A 26,491-nucleotide genomic window follows, 5' to 3' on the forward strand; every position below is an offset into this window, starting at 1 on the left:
CGATCCAACATGGCTGCAGAACTGCTTTCAGTAGAGTGTGCAGAAATGAGTGAAATAAATAAATTCAGAAGATGATCATGACGCAATCCCCACTTGATTCAGCCTATGGACCCATGTTACCATCTATCGTCTCTCACAAATCATCAGTTATATCATCATGAAGTTATGGAGAACATCCAAATTACAAATAATGTGCTAAACATCCAAGTTAAAGTAAAGGTTGTGTGATAGATCAACAACGTGAGATAATGTATTTATAAGTGATGATAAAACTTGCCTTCTCTGCACCATAGAAAGAGAAATGATTTACGTGCCAGTTTATCTTTTTTTTTTTTTGAGTGGTTGAGTTCTGTGAAGCTGCTGATGTCTTCTCTGTTGACATGTTTCCCTCTTACAGCCTTTTTGTATTTGTTCCCAGTTTTAGACCTCAGTGACTGGAAACAACCAGTATATTTTGGTAAAGTGGTTTTGATTTACTGATTTGCAGGAGATTTGGGATCCCTTCCATTGTTCCAACCAAAAGCCCTCTTATTGGGTGGTTTGATTCCTCTGTGTCCTCCAGGTGCAACAGCTCACTACAGTCTGTAAACTCTTTCTACTAACTGCAGACTCACCTAAACTTGTGCATGTATTTTTTAGAGAAATTATAACATGGTTCCTTGGTATTGTTATCAAACTTAAGTGATTAGATTTATTTATTTTGTTACTTTGCTTGAGCTGGAAAAAAGAGCACCAATAATTACAATGACAGTGTTTGCTTAATGGATATTTAAAATTTGTAAGTAAACTAAACTTAAATAAAATAGTTTTGTTTAAATCTGTGATTTGTTTTAAACTGAAACTACTAGTTAGACATTTTCCAAGTATAGTCATTACTTATTCTTTCCAGTCATATTTGAACTTTATTCTAGGCATCATTCGGGTTTTATAAAGTTCACTTAGTGGCAGAAATGTCTCATATCATTAAATATGTCAATAGTATATTAGGCATCAACAAAACCAGTGTATACATACATATTAAAAAGGTTTCCCAAAATCTGTGACAAATCTATAATAAACTATTTAATTGGGTAAATCACCTAGGAAGATGCTACAACAGACAGAATGAAAACAAAATGAAAAGAGGCTAAAACTAGGGAACCAAAGGCTATGTTCATACACATATTTAAATCATAGTTCTAATGATTTTAAATATCTGACCTTTGGTTTTTGACATCCAAATTGCTATGTACTAAAATGTCTGATTGTTGTTTAGTATAGATCACCAGACCCTTACTCTACTTTTAGATCAGTTCTCAGATTTCATATCTGATGTGGTATTAAATAGTGATAAGGTCATTACAAAATTTTCAACTTTGTTAAAAAGATCCACAGACCTACTCTTATTTTCGTAGCCTGTAGTTTGTGCTGACATGCATTTAGTGTGAACAAATGGGAGTATTTCCTTATAACTTTAATCTTACAGAGTATGCCAAACCCGAAAGAATATTTCACTGAAGCAAATCATTACAGGAAAATGCTGTAATGACTTTTAAAGAATCTGTTCTATGTTTACAGCACAGCAGTTTAATATCTACCCTTTCACAGTTTGATGAACTTGTTCATAGTGAGAGATCATTGCTGATCTTGGTTTTAATGTGGGAAGTGATTTTAAATTGGACCGCTAAATTAGAGAGGTGACGACCGGTTTTTATCATTTAGGCCAATTGGCAACAGAGAAATCTCTTCCTTCTAGAGGATTTTGAAACAATGATCCATACTTTTATTTCATTTCATCTAGATTACTGCAACTCACTTTGGGAAAGTATAGAGCACCATTTCACAATTTACTAACAAAGCGAGGTCATCTGTGTAAAGTGAGCATCTTTTCTCAGTCCTCCTGAATTTTCTTTTTATTTTAGGGTAATAAAAATAAATTATACCCATAAATCTACTAGTTAGATTTATGGGTATAATGTGAATAAAGTTTTGGTTGAGGTTAGGATTAGGAATGGAGTAGTAATGGTAAGGATTAAGCATAAATGCAGTAAATAAAATGAATGTAAGCCAATGGAAAGTACTCAACAGCTACAGAGATCTAGCAGCTGATCCCTCATGCCTCCTCCGAACACAAAACACTGAAAAAACATCTAAATTAAAATAAAAAATAATACAGATATGCTTAATAAGATGTCTGTATAATGTTCACCTCATGTTTTTCGTACACTGTTCAATATGGTTGGCTGGAAGACAGACCCAAAACATGCCAGGAGAAATCATCTCCGCTACACTGGAAGATCTTTAACCAGCTGTCAGGAACAGGGCAAGGACAGGACAGGCTGTTCTCTTGGAGTGAGCCCACCTGTGGAACCAGAGCAAAAATGATGCACACCACTTTGTTGGTGTCAACCTATTTTTACAACTAAAGGACCTGTCTGTACTTTATTGCAGTTAAATCCTTTAAGTTTCACCCTTCTGTTTTGTGCAATTGTTCTGTTTTGTCCATGGAATATTATGAAATTTATATCATAGTTGGCAAGCTTTTCCTCAAATTTAGGAAACTGCAGTGAACATACAGTTTTAAGAAAATGTATGTTGAAAAAAAGGTTTTGGCATAAAACATTTTTCCAAAATACAAACTCACCAGTTCTAGTTAGCTAAATGGCTTCAAGTGTAGAAACAAATTAGATGGACTTATATAATGATCCAAAGTGTTTGTCATGTATGGAATTGTAAAACTGATGATTGCAAATGTTGAAGATGTATATATTCAAATCTCATGTAAAAAAAAAATAAATGTGCATTTGCATGTTAAATATTACCTTGTAATTTCACCAAAATCTTTCAACCTGTAGTATGAAACTTATGAATACCAAGATACAATATATATCCAAAACTCAAAAAGAATACAAGAAGACAATTAGAATTTTTTTCAACAATAAAAAATCAGGCTTAACACTAAGGTCTAACAGTACATGCTAGAGCTGGAAAACATTAAGATTTAGAACGAGTTGGAATAAAACATAAGCATTGACATTTTACCAGAGGTTGAACAGATGCAAAGAATTTAGATGTTTTCAGAAACAAAAACCTTACTGGTCCTTCATATTAATAAGTGATACACTCACAGTGATACATTAACTTATATAAAGCTTTTTCTTCTACAGTGACTTGAAGTAGTAAAGTATCATCGATGAAGTTTAATTCAGTGCTTTAAGTGGTTTTCAGATGTATTTGTTTGACACCCTGAATTTCATTAAATCATTTGCTTATATGTCAGTCAAAATGAGCTATACTTATGAATGCTGAATAGTCATTCCCTCTAAAACTAATGGTTCTCATTTCATTATTTGACTTTTGTCACAATTTCTTTTTATCTACTTGTCAAACTCTATCAAGCAGATTTTGTTCAATTCTTTACCAGTCTTTCCTGAAAAATTCTTCTATATTCAGTCATTTCTCTCAGGTGAACCTCAGCTTTCACTGAGGAAACTGTTTGCAGCTGTGCACAACTTTACACAACGGATGTTTCTTATGGTTATTGTAAAAAAAAAAAAAGTTTGAACATTGCTTTTGCAAAATTCTGTGAACAAATTAGAACTACAAAGACCATCAGCAGTAAAATAATGAAACATTATATTCAATGTCTGCTACTCACTGACCTCACTTATTCTAACTGCCAATTTCAAATAGCTGTGCTAATACTTTATAATGTTGGGACCTGACCTTTCTGTACTGTAAAACACGTACAGAGTGAACTGTCATAATGAAAACATGACAAAGCTATTTGACTTCTGGTGTCAGAACTTTGATGACACTGACACTTTCAGTGTGATCGTTGAGATATGAAATATCAATTTTGAGCAAGTGACCCACTTTTGGTGGTTTGAAGTTTGTACCAACTATTTTGAGAATTGCACCAGTTGTGTGCAAATGTTAACAGTGATGTGAGAAATGCAGCAAAGCAACTAAGAGAAACTGTAAAACTAAAACTCCTCAAACTCTGCAGAAGTTCTTCAACTTCTCCAAGGTGCATATTTTTTTCAAATTAGACTTAGACTTAGACTTAGACTGACTTTATTGTCATTTTGCATGCACAGGGTGTATACAGAACGAAATTTCGTTGCATACGGCTCAGGACAATGTTTTGAGGTTCCAATGTTGTGAGGTTACTCCAGAATAAAATAAAATACAGTATAAAATATGAATATAAATATAAAATATAAAGTGCAGGACTGACAGTAAAAAGGAAGTTATTTAGCTCTGTACATGTGCAAGGTATGAAGTGGAGACCAGATTTTAAGTGCAGTCCAGTTAAGAGTTCAGGAGTCTGATGGCAAGTGGGAAAAAGCTGTTTCAGAACCTGGTGGACCTGCACCGGATGCTGCGGAACCTCTTTCCAGAGGGCAGCAGGGAGAACAGTCCATGGTGGGGGTGTGAAGGGTCACTGACGATGTTTCGGCCTCGGGACACACAGCGCTGGGATGAAATGTCCTGAATGGAGGGAAGGGGGGCCCCGATGATCCTCTCTGCTGTCCGCACCACTCTCCTCACGTTCTTCCAGTCAGAGGCGCTGCAGCCTCCACACCACACAGAGAGGCAGCTGGTCAGAATGCTCTCTATGGTGCTTCTGTAGAACGTCTTGAGGATGGGCGGGGGCAGGTGTGCTCTTCTCATCCTCCGCAGGAAATACAAACGTTTCTGTGCCCTCTTGACCAGAGACGTGGTGTTCACAGTCCAGGTGAGGTCGTTAGTGATGTGCACCCCCAGGAATTTGGTGCTGCTGACCACCTCCAAAGCCGAGCTGTTGATGAGCAGTGGAGCGTGGCTGGGCCGGTTTTTCCTGAAGTTGACGATCATCTCCTTCGTCTTGTCAACGTTCAGGATCAGGCTGTTGTCTCTGCACCAGTCCACCAGCTGCTCCACCTCCAAATTAACAGACTTAAACAACGTTGTTGAAGTTATTTATTTGTGAAGCAGGACTGATATAACAGGTTGAACATGGGATCATTTCGCATGACTTTGTTGCTATTGTAGTTCTTTTAGTTTGTCATTCATTCAAAGCTGCAAATTGTTGATTGATCTGTGAATAACCACGTGTAAAATGTTGGGTTTTTGTCACAGACTGCAAACGACATGCAACCATCACCCTGCTGTCTCTTCTTTTTTCCCTTTTCTGCCATCAACTCTTGATCCCTTTTCAAGGCCATGTTCACATACAGGTGAACTTTGATGTGCCAATAATCGAACAGACCACTGGGAGTCGGGAGGGTGGGAGGCCCCGAGGGGGAACTGCAGAAGATGAGCAGATTTTTGTTACTTTTGTATTGGTCATGTCTTTCAACATGCTTCACATGTTTTTAATTTAAATATGTCCCTATTTATTATGATTTATATAATTATGATGATTTTTCACAAGATTTATTGCGGCTGATATTTTAATGCAAAATATCACATGTTTTGCAAATATATGCAACTCTGGAAAAAATTAAGAGACCACTTAAAAGTATCAGTTTTTCTGATTTTACTTTTCATCAGCCTAATAGCAGAATTACCTTAGTTTTATTTTTTAAAATGGGACTTAAGCAATTATGCTATTAGACTGATGTTTTTATAGGTATATGTTTAAGTAAAATTATAATTATTTTTTTTTATTCTATGAACTACTGACAACATGTCTCCAAACTTCCAAACAAAATTTTGTACTTATTTACAGAAAATGAGAAATGGTCAAAACAACAGCAAAAAAAAGTGCAGTGCTTTCAGACCTCAAATAATGCAAAGAAACCCAGTTGATAGTCATTAAGAAACATCCATCCGTTTTCTTCCGCTCAGGTCGCGGGGGTAGCAGCTTCAGAAGGGAGGCCCAGGCTTCCCTCTTCCCAGCCACTTGTTCCAGCTCCTCTGGAGGAATCCCAAGGCGTTCCCAGGCCAGCTGAGAAACATCATCCCTCCAGCGTGTCCTGGGTCTTCCCCGGGGCCTCCTCCCAGTGGGACATGCCTGGAAAGCCTCACCAGGGAGACGTCCAGGAGGCATCCTGACCAGAAACACCAATACTAATGTTTTAATTCAGGAAGAATTCAGAAATCTATATTTGGTGGAATAACCAGGAGGTTTTCAATGGGGTTCAGTGCAGTGGTCTCTTCATACCCTTTGTCCCACTGAGGGGTATTTCTATTCTATCTTTAATAAAACGTAAATATATTCTTGTTTCTGTAGGTAATTTCCCTTGTTTTGCACTTTAGATCTCTTTTACTTACAGTCATAGTGTTTTTATTGGCTTGTTATGCTACCTTCATATTCTAAAGGTGACTTTTTAACAGAATTTGTCACTTTCTTTCAATCATTACAACTAACTGTAAAAAGGTTTTGCTATTAGGTAGTTGCTACATTGATGATCAGTTTAACAGACTTGCTTCACAATTTTTTGATCTCACTTAAAGGTGCAGTATGTAACTTACATAAAAAATCTGTTTTTCACATGTTTGTTATAGCTGTCACCACGTCGTGACATACGTCAGTCAATCTCGTGTATATGCTGCGAAATGTGCAAATGGCAGAGAAACAAATTACAACTTTCATTACCTGAAAACCAGTTAGCTGTCGTTGTTGGGGGTTATGCTAACTAGCTCGAGCATTCACAACAGGCCAGCGGCAGCATAGCAGGGAGGGGAGATGAGCAGGAGGATGATGGACAGCACTAAGACCCTCCTCCTGACTCTGATTGGTTGTTTGTAGTTAGCATAGGGAGCACTGGGAGAATGCAGATGAGCTCAATTTCTTTCACAGATTTAAAACCGTAAGAGGTAAGAACCTTTGAGTAGTTTTAGATTCTGATTTGAGTTTCTTCATACACTTAAATAATATCAACAGAACTGCTTTTTATTAGGAATATTTTCAGTATAAGATCGATTATCTCTGATGCTCAAACCCTGTATCATTCTTTTATCTCATGTCATTTTGATTACTACAAATTCTCTATTTACTGGTCTGCCTCAAAAGCCCTCAGTTGTCTCTAATTAGGACAGAACACAGCAGCTATAGTCCTCACTAGAACCCATACATAGTTCCTACACATCTGAACCGGAAGTGATTCATGCCTTCTTAGGAGGCAAGTGCAGCGTAAAGCACAGACAATTGATGGTTTCAAGACCAACAAAAAGAAAACGGCTGACTGCCAAGATGGCTGTTAGTTCCAAAGTTCCTGGAAGTGTGATGTCACATGAGAATGAGGTACTTCAACTCTTGCCTTTTTGTACTGGTTACCTGTGATGTTCAGAGCTGATTTTAAGATTTTAAAGTTAGATTTTAAATCAATTCATGATTTTTGCTCCATCTTATATTTCTGAGCTGCTCACTCCTTTCAACAACCTCCTCATCACCAACCTCTTAAGTCATCTGACCCCTCTAGGCACTTTCTGTGCCGAGAGAGGTAATCAACTAAGGGTTATCGAGTTTTTATGGTCAGATCGTCTCTTCTATGGAATGCCCTGCCACTTAGAATTAGACTAGCCCTTCAATGTCCTATTTTACATCTATCTTAAAAACTCAGATATAGGTTGGCTTTTAACTTTTGATTCTTGATTGATTAACGTTGATTCTCTGCATGTTTATTTTGTGTATTTTGTGTGTTTTGATTTTGCTATGTAATGTAAAGGACTTTGCAATTCTGTTTTGAAAGGTGCAATACAAATTAGATGTATTATCATTGTTATTATAACACACATTTGATAGAGTGTGGTGCATGTCCAAGAAGAGTTCTCCAGGTCGAGAAAAGAATCTTAAATTTCTCTAACATAAATTGAAAATAAATAAACTGCAATTGCATCACTTTTGGAGCCACGTGTTAAGATTTGGGATGTGGGGTTTTGACAGAAGCTTTGCAGAACCACTTTGAACAACTTGCAACCTTTCTACGAAGGTTTTGCTTCGACATGTGTGAACTACCATATAATCTAACATCTACAGTCTTCTTTCTCTCTGCTGTAGGGGCTACAGCAAATCAGTGTCAGGGAGATTGGTACTCGTAATCAGCTTGGTCTGGCTTGTACTGCACCTGGAATGGTTAAAACATGGAGGAGGAAGTTAGAATTGAGCAGGATCTACAAATCTGACCAGGGCTGACTGTGGCAGATCTGGTTAAAGCCAAGCTTGTGGAGAAGGGACTACAAAATGATTTGTCTTTCAATGTATCTGAATTAAGATTATTACTACTAAATTTCTCCACAGTAATGGGAAATACTTATTACCAGTTATAAAGACTTGATGGCAGTTGTTGCTGCCCAGGGTGGAACAACCAGTTATTAGGATTAGGGGGTAGTTACTATTTCATATTAAATTGTCACATCCAAGTTCGGATCTCTTTTTTCTTCGTCAATAAAATAATTTGAACACTTTTTTAATTTTCTTGTCTTCTATTGGTGTAATAATAATCCTTAAAACAATTTGAAAGAAAAAAGCATATTCAACAGAAATCTGTAAACAAGTCAGAACCATGTAGGTCAAAGACCAACAATATTGAGACATAATTTTTATTTTATAAGACCCTAACCCGGATGTAACCAGTCAAATAGTCTTACTGCTATCAACCGTTATAGAGAAAAACAGACATTAAAAAAACCCTTAAAAAAAGAAAGTACTTTGGAGTTTGTAATTAGGGCGAGGCTTTGTTCCTGCCCTTGAACCAGCTCTCGGATTCCCCGCAGCGCCAACTTCTTGTGCTTCAACGTTCAGTCTTAGTGCTGTCTCGTCGTGTTTTTCTTCCTCTTTTTGTAATTTCTTCATGACTTGTTTTCGGCTCCATGTTCAAGTTCTCGGCCGTCACGGACCGTGGTAGTCGCGCACGCGTTCCGCAGCGCGCAGGCACACGCGCGCGGGTGTAGCCCCTTGCCTGGTTTGCACTGGCAGGGGTCATTTCAGGTTAGAGCCTGGCGCTGTGTCCCGTTAAGCTTGGCCCACGGAGAGCAACACTGGATCCAGCTGAGGTGGAATGCACGGCCAGTAGGACACCGATTCGTTTCTGGATACAAGCTTCGTGGTGCATATGCGGTACGTTTCGCTTTTTAAGGGGGAGTGGGGCTTTTTATGACTATTTAGCCAATGACAGCTTCTTTTGAAAGGGACATTTTAAATATATATACCAGCCACATGGACTGAATGTTTTTTTTTCTAGGCTAAATGCTTTCAGTAAGGTTAAACATCTTTATGTCCGGTGGAATTACATTCAAAATGTCTGAAATTTAACCCTATCTTGCTTGTACTAAAAAGTGCACGTCTGTATACGTATGTTTATTTTCTTATAAGCAGCCATTCATCCTCTGTGACAGCTCGGGGTAGAAATTATTTTTAAATTGCACGTTATAGGAGGATTATTTCAACATTAATGTATGTTAACGCTGCTAAGATGGCAAGTTGTTATCCCTGTGTTATACCTAGAGTTAAGGGAAATTTTGTAAAAAATAGTACGTTTTTGCACGCTTTATCTTGTTTTAAGGACGCCGAATTATATAGTTGTCGTAAACATTCTTTATTTTAACCAAAGTTGTTTGTAAAACTCGCTACATGTCTATTAAAGAAAGAGAGTTAAAAATATATGGATTTAACACGGAGTTCCATAGAGGAACGAACCGGATTAGCTTTTTTCCTTCATACTTGATAGAGTTGGGGGTTTGGGCCCGTAAACGTTCACTTTGCAAATCCGCTAGTTCATACTCTAACACTTCCAGCATGTCCTCACTCACTTATAATCGTGTTGCTGTTAGATATTGTGCGTATTTCCGCGTTCAGCAGCAGCTTTCGCTTTTTGGCACTTGAACTTCACTGGAGCCCTCCATTAACATCTGGTGTGCAAGAATAAGCAAACCCCGCTCCCAGCGCATTAGTGACTTTAAAGGTTGACCATGACGCTGCAGTCACTGTGTTACCACCAAATCACTGAGGTGTTTGAACGACCTGCCTCTCAGGTGTGACGTTTGTTTAACGCCACTTTACGTTCACTCGTTTATTACTTGTGTGATGGGTAACATGTGGCCATGTGAGCACGAAGTGATGCATTCAGGTCGGTCAGAATTTATTTATTTTTTTATTTTATTTTTTTATTTATTTTTACTGTTTTTTACTAGGAAAGGCAAATAGGCAAATGATCAAATAGTCAAAATAATTATGTAGGGTAGCTTTGGTGGTCAAATTTTTTACTTCAGTTCATTAGTGGCTCTCCTTCAAGAACCATTTCTCTATTAAAGAGATAGTTGGAACTTTTGGAAGGCAAACACTATGAAGTTATTATCAATAATACGTCCCTTGTCTGTATTGGAAAGGTGTAATGTCACTGGCATTTGTAGAAAAGCAGTTTTAGGCTAACAGGTAGCCAGACAGACCTGAGTTTGGCAATCTAAAATTGTTCAAACTGAAAATGCTCATATCATTGACATGCAATGTTATACTATAAATATATTCACTGTCTACAAATTCATAGCTTCAATACTACTATATGGTTACATGGGGGGGGGGGGGGGAGTTGGAGAGGGTGGGTGTTTATGTCACTCTGCTTGATTGACTGATCATGAGCCTGCAGGAAAAATATCCAAACAGCCATAAGATCTGGTCTTCTATTCGTTTGTTGCTAAGTCCAGAAGTCTACTGCACTTTTGGTGGACTTAGCGCCCCCAACTGTGAGGTAAATGTGGACAGCCTCGACCATCTTTACTAACACAGAGAAAACAGAAACAAAATTAACAAAAGGTATGTTTATCGTCTGCTAATAACTTTGTATTCTATGGATATAATAAAGCTGAATGATATGGCTGAAAATAAAAATTTCATATCAGTGGCTATCAATAATTATAGATTATTTTCTTGCTTTAAATATCCAAATACTGCCAAACTGGTGATGTAACCTTTCCTGTTTTATACAAAATTTCTCTTACGCTGTCGTACTCATTTCCTTCCACTCCACCCTGTTCTTTTTTATTTTAAGTAGTTATGGGCCATGGTGGCGAAACTTGAAACTGCTCCCACATGATGAGCTAGTTGGGCGCCTAGCCCCGTTTCTTCTCCACCAGGGCAGCCTGGTGTCAGTGCTGCACAGAGAGAGCAGCAGTGTAGCTGCGCGTCCTTGTGTCTGGCCGCCCTGGCTCTCAACATTATCAGCTTAGTGTTACATAGTGAACAGTTCGATGTGATTGCGGTTTTTTGCACGGCATTTTCCTATGCAAGTCAGTACGTCACTGAGTATCTGTGTGCGGTTCTGAAAATATACCTTTGCAGGGATGTGTCTTAACAGACGTCTGCATTGAATCTGCTTCAAGTACACGCAGACTGCCAAGGAGTGAAGAGTACATTGGAGGCAACATGAAACTGCTGCTGCGCATGGTGCACATCTATGTGCACCATGCTAGCAATCAGTGGTTAGCTAGCAACCAATGTTTGCTAGCTAACCACTGATTGCACGAGTCAGATGACCTCACAAACCTTTCTTAGGCTACGCTCACACTGCAGGCCTTAATGCTCAATTCTGATTTTTTTGTGAAATCCGATTTTTTTGTGTGTTTGGGGATGTAAGCATGTTTTGCTATTTTAAAGTTGTTGTCCAACTGGAGCCAGCACATTGACAACTTAATCCATGGTTGTTGTTTTTCTTCCTGCTTCCGCGTGTCAGGATGCAGAACAGAGACGTTTGTTGAGTATCAGTGACATAAAGGCTGGATGAATGCAACCTGGCCATACTGACACAGGTCACATTTGAAAAGATCACATAGGAAGTGGACTCAGGAACACATACCAAGTGAGAGTGAAGTCACATTTTTAAAAATCCGATCTGTGTTGTTCACACTGTCATGAAAAGATCAGATACAGACAAGAGAAAAAAATCAGATTTGGGTCTCTTCAGGTTGCAGTGTGAACGTAACCTTAGAGGTTGAGTGGCTAGAGCAGGGGTCTCAAGCTCCAGGCCTCGAGGGCCGCAATCCTACAGTTTTTAGATGTGCCACAGGTACAAAACACCGGAATGAAATGACTTAATTACCTCCTCCTTTGTGTAGATCAGTTCTCCAGAGCCTTAATGACCTAATTATTCTGTTCAGGTGTGGTGCAGCAGAGGCACATCTAAAAGTTGCAGGACTGCGGCCCTCGAGGACTGGAGTTTGAGACCCCTGGGCTAGAGCCTTTCTTCTGCCTACATCCCCCAGAATGCCATGTGGTTTTTGGATCAAAGTCCAGTGACATTATCAAGATTGTATCAGATGTATTTTCTATTGACATTGATCACGTGTTTATCGCAATAGCTGTCATTATTGTTTTATCGCCCAGACCTGTGTTCAGTTTGGTAAAATTAGCCAAGTATTACCTTCAACTGATGTGTGGATTTCTCTTTTTTCTAAAAGCTTTATCAGCCACAGTTTCTTTAATTTTGGGTGATCGACAATAGGTCAATACTTGCATGTGAAAATGATCTTATCCACAGATCTTTCTACCAACACAAGTCTCAAAGAGAGGGCTGGATTGGACAATAGTGAGCCTACTGTTGCCAATTTTGCATCTTTTTTGCTATATTTAATACAGAAAGGCCAAAATCATGTTTTTTAAATATTGGTGAAAGGTCAGAAAACTACAATCAGTGTACCCCTGATTTAATTTCACTTGGGAGGTATTTTGAGTTTGAATTTTCTTTTATTAACAGAAATCACAGTTACTCCTGATGATACTTGCAGGAGAGCAAACTGCTGCCACAAAAACAAAATTTGGCACATTTAACCCTGGTTGCTCCCCCGGCACCTCAGAAGAATGGTAGGGGAAACCCTAGTACTTCATATCAATGTGTAACCTTTGAAGTTGTGCTCATGACTGAACACAGGCAGATTGTACAATTATTTCTAGTTTAATCAGATTATGTTTTGACAAGATTTTTAATAGACTATTTTATTTGCATAGATAATAATAAAAATAATGACTAAATGTTATTTTCATTTTGTCATGTTGAAGGTGGCTACTTACATGTTTTATACATTACAAATCTTTGCTTACATTTTATTTTGTAGTTTGAGATTAATGCAAGTTTATTTAGTTTTTTTTATGAAATTAGTTGTAGTTAGTAATAGATTTTTTGTATTTTTAAAATGTATTTATGTCTCAGAAACGAAGCATAATTAATTAAACATTTACAAGAAAAGTAATTTTTACAGAAACTCCAAACAACTTCAGAGCTTGTCATTAAAAAGCATTAGTATGTTGCTAATGCTTGGATTAATTACTAGTATGGTAGAATTACTAGTGTGGAACACAGAAAGGTGCAGTAACATATTACATTTTCTCAGTTACATTTATTTGAGTAACATTTTAGGGGGGAGTTGTACTTTTGGTGCTGTCATTTTTACAGCACCATACTTTTCAATTCTACTTGGTTAATGTTATTTTGAAGAAATCCTCCTCTCAATTGAGCACAATTTTTGGTTGTCCAACCCACCTCTAGTTATTTCACCAAATGAAGAACAAGCACGTTTCAACCGAAAACGCACCAGGAGTTTTGTGTGTCTGTTTCTGGTTTGTAAACAAGTTCCTGCTATTTTCTATCTACTGAGTCTGCTATGTTGTCTGGAGGTTACGTGAACATACAGTAACATAGTAGATATTGTCACTGGAATTACTTGGTATGTTCTAACATGTATGTAATTAAACAGCACTTATGTATACAAAACCGCTGTTTAATTACATACCCATGAGTGATTAAATGCTTCTGCCATTTGATGGGCCCAACATTAGTCAAATACTTGAGGGAGGAGCTGAGTGATGCATTTACTTGCACTCAGAAATCAGTTTTGCCAATGTTAACTTTTGCAATGTTATTTTTTCTGTTAGTTTTAATAAAATATTAAAAGCCCAGTCTATTAATTACTTTTGCTATAATTATTTTAAAGAATGAAAAGAACTCCCATTTTGAGATGTCATCTTAATTTTTCATTTAACTGGTAAGTTAGGAGTTTAGGGTTAGTGAGTTTATTAGCATGTTAGTTTTAGTATGTGTAGTAGTCAGTTTTAATGTTCAATCTGTGCACCCCTAAAAGTACCCCTCCCCCCCAAACTCTTAATAAAAAAACGACAAGGTCCCTAGAGCAGGGGTGGGCAATCCTGGTCCTCAAGGGCCGGTGTCCTGCGGCTCTTAGGTGTCTCCCTGGTCCAACACACTTCATTGAAATAGCTGAATCACCTCCTAAGTGCAGTCAAGTTCTCTAGAGTCCTGCTAGTGACTTCATTGTTTGACTCAGGTGTGTTGAAGTAGAGATGCATCTAAACGTTGCAGGACACCAGCCCTCGAGGCCTGGAGTTGTCCACCATTGCCATACGGAAAACAGTGGATAGGATTTCAGTTCTTTTCAGGTTTAATTTTTATTTATTTATTATAAATTTAGCAGCTTTATTCTGGTGTTGCTAACATGAAACCGTACAGAGTCTCAAACTGTAGAACTACAGTATTTGGCCTTTGAAAATTGTCAATGAAGCTGAGTCCTTACTAAATAATTATTTTGAAACTACAGCTCAGACCAATGACAAGAACCAAACACAGCTGTCACACACACCACAAACACACACATGTACTGCTGCAGACTAAGCTATGTGACTTCTTCACACACAGCACTTTGTAGAAAATAAGGTGCTATCTTTGCTTAAAAGTTGAATAAACATATATATATATATATAACTGTATCAATCCTGCACTTGAGCAGGTATCGATTTCCTAAACCCAACTGGGAACAGATTGCTTATTCCAGGACTGTGTTTATAAACTTTCTGTAATGTTCACACAGTTGACAGCAAACCTGTCAAAACTACTACATAGGTTTAGTTTGCTACATCAACTCAAACCTAATGCATCCTCTTTAGATGTTTTATATTCTGTGAACATTGATGAATAAGTTGGCTAATGGAAATGAGAATGTACCTCCGCTTTTTAAAGCACTGCAAAATGGATGTGGAATGGAATGTCAGGTTATCAGAATTTTATAATGTGGCAGTAACAATGTGACAACCAACTCCAGTCTACCCAGTAATATATGGATGACTCACAGCAGCAGAAAATGGGAGTCTCTTTTACAGCGGGCACCCTGGGAGCTCCTGAAGGCAGCACCAGTTGTCAGCTGAAAGTATTTAAGGTCTCAGTCCTGCTTTGTTGCTCGTGTTTGTAGTGGCTGGTCTGGACAGCCACTGGCTCACAGAGCAGTAATTGTGTCTGCAGTCTCCAGCATATCCTTGTGTGTTGCTGCAGCTGAGCGCTTTGTGGCACCGGAGCAAATAGCTGGAAAAAATGACATTTCAGTTGTTCCCCCTTAAAAGTCTCTCCCTCTGCCACTGCAGCTACCAGTTTTACATGCAGCAGCAAGCCTCAGCTCTTCATAGGGGTAAAGCAAGGAGTTATGCAGTAATTATGAGTGTTCGATGAGAATGGCTTTGATGGAGCTAAAAGGATACGATGAAGGTAAAATATACATCGTTACTGCAATTCAAAAGTGCTTTGTTAATCCCAAGGAAATTAAATGACCTAATTGATCAACTGATTAATACAAAGCTCTTGTTAATGTTGCATTTCCATATGCTGATTAATAACTTCCAATTTGTAAATAGGAGCTAGAGAGATTTTATTATCCTTTTATAAAATAAGCAATATCCACTTGTAAAATATTTGCTCCGTTACTGAAGTTCTTTGTGCAAATATGACATGAAATGTCTTAAGAAAAAATTATGCTTTTCTTAAACCAGTGTTGCTCAAACTTTTTCAGGCTGAGGACCACATTTAACAAAAACTCATGGACCACCTAACTCGAAATTGCAATAATACAACATCTTATTATATATAGCCTAAAATATTAGTCTCTTAACTCACTTATTGTCTTCTTTGGTCATCCTAATGAGAAAGCTGTTCTGTAAATGTGACTGGCCACAACAAAACCATCAACACATCAACTTGTGGCGTTTTGAGTTATTTACAGGTTCTGAAAGTATCGATTCTAGGCTTTCAATTGATGTCAAACAAATCTATGGAAATCAAAAAGAGACATTCTTTACTACAGCTGTTGTATATTAATAACATTTTAAGGTTATTTGTAATTTAGAAGCGCAATAAGGGAAAAACAGACTTAAATTGCTTTGGCAGAAACATAAATCCTCTTCTGTGCTGTTAAAGTAAAAAATATGCACTCACTGCTATTGATTGTATTCATCTATTGTATATTCAGCCATTAAATAATTTTTAAATAAATAAAAATAACAATAGCTGTTGACGTGTGAGCCGAGCATTATAAGCATAAACAATTCTCATGAACTGAAACTTGCTCACACCATAGAGTCGTTCAAAATAATCAATTTGCTCATGAACAACACATCAAAACCCTCAGCAGGTATGACATGGCTTTCTCCAATCATAAGTGATCCCATTGTTTTCTTATCTTTACCTTTTCTTTTGTGTGACCCGGTTTTAAGTCACTTATTCATTTTCATTTTTATGTATGAATCACACTTTGAGCTCATGTCACAGCAAATAAATGGTTGTTTACATGTAGTATCTTGCGGACTAGTACAGGGCTCTCGCGGATCATCAGTGGTCCTGGGAGCACAGTTTGAGAAAGACTCCCTCAGACATTTGGTATTTTTAAAACAAATACCAATACAAGTATATTTTGCCCAAGAAAGTGGAGAATCAGTGCTCAGTAGTTCAATTATTAGGAATGCTTACTCTCCTTGCCTAAGAATTTTGCTTGGTGGTTCCAATAACACGAGGCATATTTGCATGATGACATATTGTGTAAACTTCATATTTTTATTTGACCTCACAGCAGAATCGCTTCGAAGTATGAGGCTAAATATATTACAGCCAATTGCATCTTGTGCAACATGAACCTTAAGTACAATGGAAGGATGAAATACCTCCAATATCCTCAAACAGTTGACCACCCACAGCATGTAACTGATGATTGAATTTATACTGGAGGTTTCTACCTGTTAAAGGGGAGTTTTCCTCTCCACAGTTGCTGTATGCATGCTCCAGATAAATGATAGCTCAGTGTACAATACAAGCAACTGTTTGTTGTTGCGACATGGAGTCCAGGAGGAGTGGACAGTGCAAATCAATGACTCAATGGAGTCTACTGGGTTCCCTTAGATCAGTGTTTCTCAACCTTTTTTGGGCCAGCACCCCCCTGTCCATTATCCAGGTCCCTTACCGCCCCCATCATAGAATTTATAGGCTACTTTGCACTTAATATTATTGTTTTAATATTACTATCACTGTTGTTGATGTTTTGATTTTTATGGTTGTTTCTGCATTTATCATCAAAAATAATTTCCCAGAGAACAAAAAAGCCACAGGAATAGAAATAATTTTTACAGGCGTCTATGAAAATGCAATGAACATTCAACTTAAAATCGGTAGGCCAAACAGTAGCCAATCAGAGTGGAAAAAATATTCTTGTTCTGTGCCATTTTCTGATGTTAGTTGTTAAATCTTGCACAAAATGACCAGATGAAAGATGCACAACAATACAAGTTTAAACTTTGATCTATTTGCAAAACGAAAGTGCTCTTCAACATTAAAACATGGGTAGAACTCCAACTATATCAATCATCTTCTCTTCATTGTTTTTGTGAATTTCTGGTGGTGCAGCTTTGTGCTGCCTTCAGGTGAATGGGACATCAGAGTATCATTCATAAAATTTCACCTACATGGCATTTACTTTGCAAACCAGAGCTTTCATTGGAAAAGTAAAAGTTCCAGATGCTTTTTGCCATACAAATATGGGACAGAAACATGGATTATATCTGTATATAGACCTGTCTATTGATTTATAGACTAATAGTTTTACTGGACAGAAATTACAAAGAACAAGGCTAGTTCTTAATCAAATCCTAATGAGTCAGATTGAAAATGTCATGGAGTCACTGAACAGCCTCGTGACATTAACACTGACATGAAAACTAATATTGAAGAAATAAATATATCAAAACTAATTAAAAATATAAATAAGTGATACGTTTTTTACTTTTATGGTGTGTAAGACAATTTTCTTCTTAGTACTAGATGTTGTCTCAACAAACTCATGGCACTTCAACAATATTATTTTACCTTTTATCTGAAAACAATGTCTGTCTGTTGTTGCCACACTCTGTATTAATTATTGCTCAAAAGGTCTTGCCATACCAGTTTATTCCTCTGCATTTACTTCAGTTTCTTAGTTTATTCTTGCATTTTGTTCTTCATTCATGTCCGTTTAGTTTTCTTTGATTAGTTTTATCCTCTCTTGGTTTATTGTGGTCCTCTTTAGTTTCTTTCCTGTTGCTAGTTTTATTTTATCGTTTGTATTGATGCTCAGTCGCTCACCACCAGTAATCTTCACTCATCACCTGCTGCGCCTCCGCCGCCCAATCATCATGTGTTTCACCTGATTTGCCTCTCATAGTGATTTTTCATTGTTAACCGGCGGATTCTCTGATCTTGATTCACTTGATTCTCTGATCTTGTTGCTGCTCCATTCTACGTTTCGGTTCTCCTGTTTCAGAGTTTTGCGCAATGTGTGTGTCGTTTTTTTATTATTATTTTTTTATTTCTATTTTTTACCTCCTATGGTGCGGAACCTTTTAAAACAACGGGGAAAATCCTGGTATTTAGATGACTTAAATTCAAAATGCTGTGGTACTACCCTTTCATACCGGATCATTTTCAGCACCGATGTTAAATGTATAAAATAAATGCTCTCTATCGTGGAATCACCCATGGAGGGATTTCTTTATTTAAATTGATTCATTTTTCTGAGGGATACACAGTGAGTGTATCGTGATTTTACTAATTACAAAAGAGCAATATTCTGTCGTCCTTCCATGGAAGCGGGCAGCATCCAGACGGATAATAAAACACTTTTTGTATAAGTTGCTGCTTTGACATGATCACAGCACTGCCAAAACGTATGTACAACAATCCTCAATAAAACAAAATATTTGAACACCAGACAAGTGAATCACATCACCGTCATCAGCTGGTGTAACGCTGAACTGATGTGGTGAAGCTACCATTAGCAGGACTGCAGAGCTGCTCCATGATACAGTTTCAGCCAAGCATATTTTAATGTTACACAATACAGTTTTAGCAAGTTGCTCAAAGTCTAAACTGGTATTGTTGTGCATATAAGGTGTAAAACTTACCTTGGAGCAAACTCCCCCCATAGGAGTCTCAGCACGCCCCTTTTGTAAAACTTTCCGCCAGCGCCCCCTGCCGCCCTCTGAACGCCACTGTTGAGAAACGCTTCCTTAGATAAAAAAAAAAAACTTCTTAAACAATTTGAATAATACAGTGAACTTGACTGCATTGTTTGATAACAAGAATCTACTAGAATTGATGTAACTGACTTTAAATTTGTCAATATGATTAAAGTGTACCGACTAGATATCAAATAAATCAGAGCTTGAGATGACATTTTTCCCAAATATAAAAAAATAGGATTAAATTTGTGTTACGCTTATTTTCATTCCATTTTAAAATATCTTCCTGATGTAGTTTAACTGTGTAAATTCTTCTCTTAATAAACAATGAGTTGGCCATAATCTATCCTCTACTATACGTGAGAGCAGCTAATGACTGGCCTAGTACCGTTAAATTAAATTTAATAACTAAACAGTCTGACAGTCATGCTGTCAGACATGAAAGCAAAACCAAACTTGTAATATTTGGTATCTTTCCCGGCTCGTCTTTACTCTCCCAGCATTGGCTCCCTCTCCGTCTATAGGAGTAAGTCACTCACTGAGGCTCTGAATGGCTCCAATCAGCTGCTCACTCACTGCAGGTGTCAGGTGGATGGATAATTGGTGGCATTAAATCTCAAAGGAAGGTGAGTCTTCCATGGCAGCATACTGATACTGGAGCCTCTCCTTTACAGTTAAGGGAATCCAGAATGGTGGTATGATGTTGATTTGAAAGGTATTTCACTAAATGAGACAGAATTACACTTCTGACTTGAACTCAGCTTTAAAATGTTTGGATTTGACAGTGGGGTTCTAAAGATGCCATGTTCCATGATGGGGAAATGGGATCAATAGCTCTTTCATTTTGAGAAATAATCTCAAAATGATCTCATGCCGTGATATGAATTGTAAAGACCCTCAACATGGTATTGAGTTATGTACTCTGTATGAGAATGTTGTGAAATCCCTCCTTATCTCAAGCAAGCCACTGCATAAAACCATCTTGCATAGCACCAAGCCGGGTTGGAACGACTATGTAAAAGAACATCATGCAGAGGCCAGAAGGGCTCTTAAAGCATGGGCCGATGCGGGTAAACAGAGACATGGCCCCTTGTTTGAATACAAAAAACAAGCAAATGCTAATTTTAAACATTTTTTAAGATTCATAAGGAGACGTGAAAATACTATGAGGTCTGACTCTCTTGCTAGAAAGTTAGGAAATAATAATGTTAAGGACTTTTGGAAAGAAATAAAGAAAGTAAATAACTGTAAAACGTCACTTCCATCTACTATTGATGGTGTTACTGGTGTAAAAGAAATCACTCAGTTATGGAAAGAGCACTACAGTACGCTGTTTAATTGTGTCAAAAGTGACATTTCTGACATAGGAAGCATTCACAGTAATGAGAATGTGATTGTATCCCCACAAGAAATATATCATACAATTATGACACTGAAAGACAATAAGGCCTGTGGGATGGATAACATTTCCACTGAGCATTTGAAAAATGCAAGTAAAAAACTCTGTGCATTACTCTCTATGTGTTTCACTGGCTGTCTAGTACATGGTCTGCTACCTAAATCAATGTTATCTGTCATTCTGGTACCCACTATTAAAGACAAAGCGGGTAAGATTAGCTCCTTGGAGAATTACCGACCCATAGCTTTAGCTAGTAGTTTGTCGAAAGTTTTTGAAAGAGTCCTTCTAAATAGGCTGGAAGAGTTTCTTTTGACCTCTGATAATCAATTCGGTTTTAAACCCAAACATGGTACAGACATGTGTATTTTTGTGCTACAGGAGATTTTAGATTTGTATAATTTGCGCAACACCACAGTATTTATGTGTTTTATTGATGCTTCTAAAGCATTTGATCGCGTGAATCATCAAAAATTGTTCTGCAAGTTAGAAAGCAGAGGTGTACCCAAATATCTAATTAGAATAATGGTCTATTGGTATGGTCATCAACTAATGTATGTCAAATGGGGTAACTCATTGTCTGACTCGTTTAATGTTGGTAACGGAGTAAGGCAGGGAAGTATATTGTCCCCTTACCTTTTTAACATCTACATGGATGAACTATCAAAGCGCCTGAATTGTTGTAAAACAGGCTGTGTAGTTGGTGACCGCACAATCAATCACATAATGTATGCGGATGATTTGGTAATCTTATGCCCATATAGTGCTGGCCTTCAACAATTACTAAGGGTCTGCTCCCAATATGGATGTGATTTTGATGTCAAATATAACGCTAAGAAAAGCAATGTCATGATTGTTAGAAGTAGAGCAGATAAGCATCTGATAACCCCTGACTTCTCTTTATCTGGCATTGTCCTCAATATATGCAATGAAATTAAATATCTGGGACATTACATAACTGATGACCTATCTGATGATCGTGACATTTGTAGGCAGTATTGCATGATGTATGCACAGGCTAATATTTTGATCAGAAAGTTTGGTATGTGTTCATCCTCTGTGAAGGTAGCTCTTTTTAAAGTTTTCTGTACTTCATTTTACACAGCCCATCTATGGCGAAGATATTAAAAAAAAGTAGCCTGCACAAACTTTATGTGGCATACAATGATGGCCTGAGGCTCCTACTCAAAGTGCCTAGATGGAGCAGTGCCAGCCACATGTTTGCACATAACGCTGTTCCCACATGTGCAGCTGCGCTCAGGAATCTCATGTATAAATGTATGTGTAGATTATCCGTGTCATACAATAATATAATAGCAATTTTAGTAAACCCTGTTTTTAGTACAGCGAGATTTTTCTCAAGATTGTGGAAACATTGGCGTCATCATTTATTTGTGGCTCAGTGACTGTCATGTTTCTTTTTGTTTTTTTATTCTTTTTGTTTTACTATGGACCTCTTTTGTGTCTGAAATAAAGATTGATTGATTGATTGATTGATATCATCTGACTCCTTTTGTCTCCTTATTTTATAATGATCAACCATACATTGTGCAACTCTAAAAATATATACATTTCATTGTTGAAAATAACAGCACAAGTGTGCAAACTTTCTCCTGTATGATTTATCTAATATAGGATTTTACAGGAGGGTTTGTGTTCCTTATTTTTTGAGCCAAATGAATGAAAGGTGTTTAATTCCCTATTTTTTTATAAACACATTATAGATGGTACAGTAGTTGTGTTTCCATTACAAATGTCGAAAAACACAATTTTGAAATTATTTCCTTTAAATAGTAAATGTAATTAAAATCACCCGTGAATAAGATCGTTCGTGTGATAAGTTACTAAAAAAACATGGCGGCGGCAAATGTGACTTCCTTGTATTTTTTGTCATTGGTAGTTGATCACGTGACTCGTGATGCAAAAAAAGTGTTTCCATTTCTGTTTAGTGAAATACACTAATTTTGGTATGGCCAAACAACCACCTTTTATTGAAAAAAGTTTTCAATAAAAAGTTTTTTCAAATTGGTATGTTTTTATTAAGCAAATTAATTTTCATAATTACAAATTACACAATTTTAAAGCCAATGGAAATGTGGTTGCTGGGACAACTACTACTTTGACATAAAATGAGTACACGGCAGGTATTAATTATGTCTCAGCTGTGGTCTGTTCACAACCCAAAGGAAAGTAAAACTAATCGGTTATGGTCAAGATGGTCAAGCTGAAATCTGGTTGAAACTGGTAACCTACTGAGCTATTAACAAATAGAACAATGTTTACCTGACAATAGCTAAGGTGTTATGCTGTAATCGATTTAAGAAAAAAAGAAGCCAACAGCCATTCTGCTGGCAGAGGGTAAATGACATGAGCTTGTTCTACAACTAAGCTGAATCAACTACAAACACTTATAATGGAGACCATTAGTCGGAAATGTAGCTCAGGTTAGGTTTACAGGACCATGATCATAATAACACACACAGTCTACACTAAGAAGGAAAAGAATCAAGATATTTTCACTTACCAAAGTCCAAACTATAGTCAGGCTGTGCAAAAGTCAAAACTGCTGCAAATGTCAATAAACTGTTACAACATTGAGTGAGAGTGGGCCTAAATTCTGATTCTAATTGTGTAAGGAACAGATTGAGTCATACAGAAAGAAACTTCATGTTGTTGACAACATCATCCTCCAAACTGCTGATTCTTGAGGTAGATTCAGGTTTAACACACTGCTTTAGTATTTGCTTAAAGTTTGCGAAATAAGTGCCATCTTGTGTTACGTGTCATCACCAAGGGTTTTCATTCTAAATTTAATGGGTCTCATCCACATAACAGAGCAATGACAAACAGTTTATAGTCCAGGGGTCTTTAACTCCGGCAACTGTTAGATGTGTGTCTGCTTCAACACACTTGAGTAAAATAATCAGCTAATCAGCAGGACTGTGGAGAACCTGACTGCATACCAAGGAGATGATCAGTCATTTGATTCTGGTGTGTTGGATCAGGGACACATCTAAAAGTTACAGGATGCTGGCCTTTGAGGACTGGTTGAAAAGCCCCGTTTATACATTCACATGTATGCCATTACATGAGTGGATATTAAAGCTGTCCAAAAATACCTTTGCTTTAGCAGGGTTTCTTTACTAGGTTCAAAAGCTATTATCCATTATGGCTAATAGTCAGCATTTTCAATTAGCCACATGCAAAGTTGATTAGCTACAGCCTGACTATTACATAGTTGTTGAAAAAACAAACGTATATGGTATAAACTAAGCTAAAATGTAATTTATTTCATGTTTAGACCGAGAACTTAGAGGATAAATTCTCAAAGTAGCTATAAAGAGTGACTTGCACAGGCAGCTGTATTTAACTACTTACAATCATATAGAAATCAACATTATGGAGAAAGTGCTTCCATGTACTAGAAAACATCTGACCAAGCCTAGAAAATTAGCTACTTATTAATGCTACTATCTGCACTATAGCACTTTAGTTCCTAGTTTCTCCTCCAATAAACAGAAATATTCCACATCTAGTATGTTTTTTTTATTCATCTTTTTACTGAGTGTTTTTTTTTTGCTGCATTTGCCTGATAGGAAACTTATGAATCAACATAGTTTGTGGATATTTTATGTAGGTTTCATAGAAACTAAAATAGAGGAGTAAATAAAATCATAAAATATTTCTGTTATGATAGATTTTCATAGATATCATGGGTTCTAATGAAATGTCAAAAGTTATTCCCTCATGTCAAGTTGATCAGGATGTCCAAAATTAAATTGGTTTATGAATACACCATTATGTTTTCTAAGTATAAACCATGTTTCTGTAGAGAATAAGTCTTTATTAATAAGGTGCCTGGTGGGAACCTGATTCCCTCCCAGTATGCTTCATGCAAGAGCAACATTATCTTGGTATCGTCTGCATTAGTTGTATTTTTGACATTGCTGTAAACTTTAATTTTAGTTTGAACATGCTTTGGCCCTCTGATTGGACAGCATGTGTTTGTTTTTTTCCACTACTATGTATTCATACAGCTGGAGATGTGAAGTCAGCCCACATGTGCTTAGGAATAATGGGTCTTGGCTTCTTAAGCTCATTAAGGACAAAATAACACCATCATAAAAGTGTAAGCCTGCATGTGCCTTTAGATTCTTTGGACTTTGCGTGACCTAATCTGAAATTGGCAGTGTCTTTTTTTTCCCTCTTTTCAACAAAGGGATTATATAAAACATATATGCTAGTTTGGTTTAAAAGTGCGGTACTTCCAGGTTTAAATAGCTGTGGTGTAGTTTAACCTTCCTCAAAGTGTACTAAAACCCGAAAATAAAATGCTCACAGAACTCAAAGTCTCTTATCCATATTAAGCAAGGTAATATTAGCTTTGAAGGCTATGAAAGGAGAATAGTTTTAAGATAGTAGCTATGCTGAAATAATATAGGTATTCATTTGTTTATCTCTCATGAGAACAATCTGTATTAGTAACTGCAGTAAAATTCAGCCTTTTCAAACAGCTTAGAGGAGAAGTTGCATTAAAGCTAAACATATTAGAAACTGGTGAGCATGTTATGCAGCTAATTAAAATCCCTGGTCACTGATATTAACTAACTCCATATTAACTCAAAACACTCATATTAAAGGTTTTATACAAAAGATTCTAAATAATAGAATGACAAACATGTTGTCAAAGATTAACATGCAAGTAATAATCTAAGCATATTAACAATTTTTTGACTTAAAATTGATCATCAATAACATCAGTTAGTCATTTTCTTTAAGAATATATAATATTATATATTTGGAAGTGTGGTCAACATGTACTGAACGGCTTCCTTCATTTCCTCTCCTGCCATTGCTAAAACTGCAGGCAGATTAAAATTCTAAAACAGAGCAGAAAATCGACATCATCTTTCACAACTTCTCCTTCTGTTTGCTGATTGGCCCACATTGAAATTTTATCAGAGGATATTGAGTTCAGTGGGAGAAACCCCATTCGGAGTAGTGAAGAGAGATGAGAATCTAGCAGAAATGAGTAGGAATGCAACGGCCAGACTACCAAGCAGCTGGTTACTTTCTCTGAAATCTTGTTCTTACTAAATTCTGTGCTACTCCGCTTGATATTTCTGGGTCTTCTGAATACAATGTTTATCTGGAGCTCTTCCATATTTTTGCCCACTTAAGTATTGATGTTGACAATATGGTGGAACTGATGTGAAGGCAAGGAGTCTGAAGTAACACCTATACTGCTGAATCATGGCAAAGAGGTGTTGCTGTGTCGTTGCCCACCCAACAGCCCTGCAAGTTCAGTTTGCATATTTTTCATATGCAAGTGTAGGCCTTTTGCATGTGTGTGTATTATTTATTTACTTTCAAGGCTTTAACATTAATTGCATGTGCTAGTTGATGCAGTGGTAAATTGTCCAGGGTGACCCCCCACAGTACCGGCAAAACAAGACAGTACAACAAATATTAAGAGATGTTTGACAGAATTACATATATAAAAGTCAACTAAATCTGTACAATTAGTTCTAATGTTGCCAAACAAATGAAAATATGTACATGTAAAACAAAGTGTAACGGAGTTAGTGCGTGAGGGACTGACTCTGGCTTCAGGTTGGCCATCAAAAGGCCTGCATTTTTGCATTGAAGGGCATTTTGAGATTTTCCAAAATAATTTTTTTTTTTATGAAAAAAATGTATTAGCAGTATTTCTAATGTTACTTCCTTAGATTAGAGAAACAACTGTTTTTTTCACTGAAGCATGTTCCTTTCAGAAGCAGCACAGTCCTTTATATATCACCTGTAAAGGATGCTTTTGTTAGAAATCATTCGACCAGCATCATGACCTCACAGGGCGTCCTGTAAACTTTTCAGCTTCT

General features: G+C 37.1%; 1 protein-coding gene across 3 annotated transcripts in view; it reads left to right on the forward strand.

Moving 5' to 3' along the window:
- The first annotated feature begins 8,686 nt into the window (after positions 1-8,686).
- Positions 8,687-26,491, forward strand: part of thrb (thyroid hormone receptor beta) — a 98,204-nt gene continuing 80,399 nt past the window's right edge. For 2 of the 3 annotated variants that reach the window (XM_028036179.1, XM_028036180.1), the window contains exon 1: positions 8,687-9,028. The gene's annotated coding sequence lies outside the window, so the exon portion shown is untranslated. The remainder of the gene's footprint in view (positions 9,029-26,491) is intronic. The other variant, XM_028036181.1, reaches the window with a different exon arrangement.

Source organism: Xiphophorus couchianus, chromosome 13 (assembly GCF_001444195.1).
Source record: "Xiphophorus couchianus chromosome 13, X_couchianus-1.0, whole genome shotgun sequence".
NCBI lineage: Eukaryota > Metazoa > Chordata > Actinopteri > Cyprinodontiformes > Poeciliidae > Xiphophorus > Xiphophorus couchianus.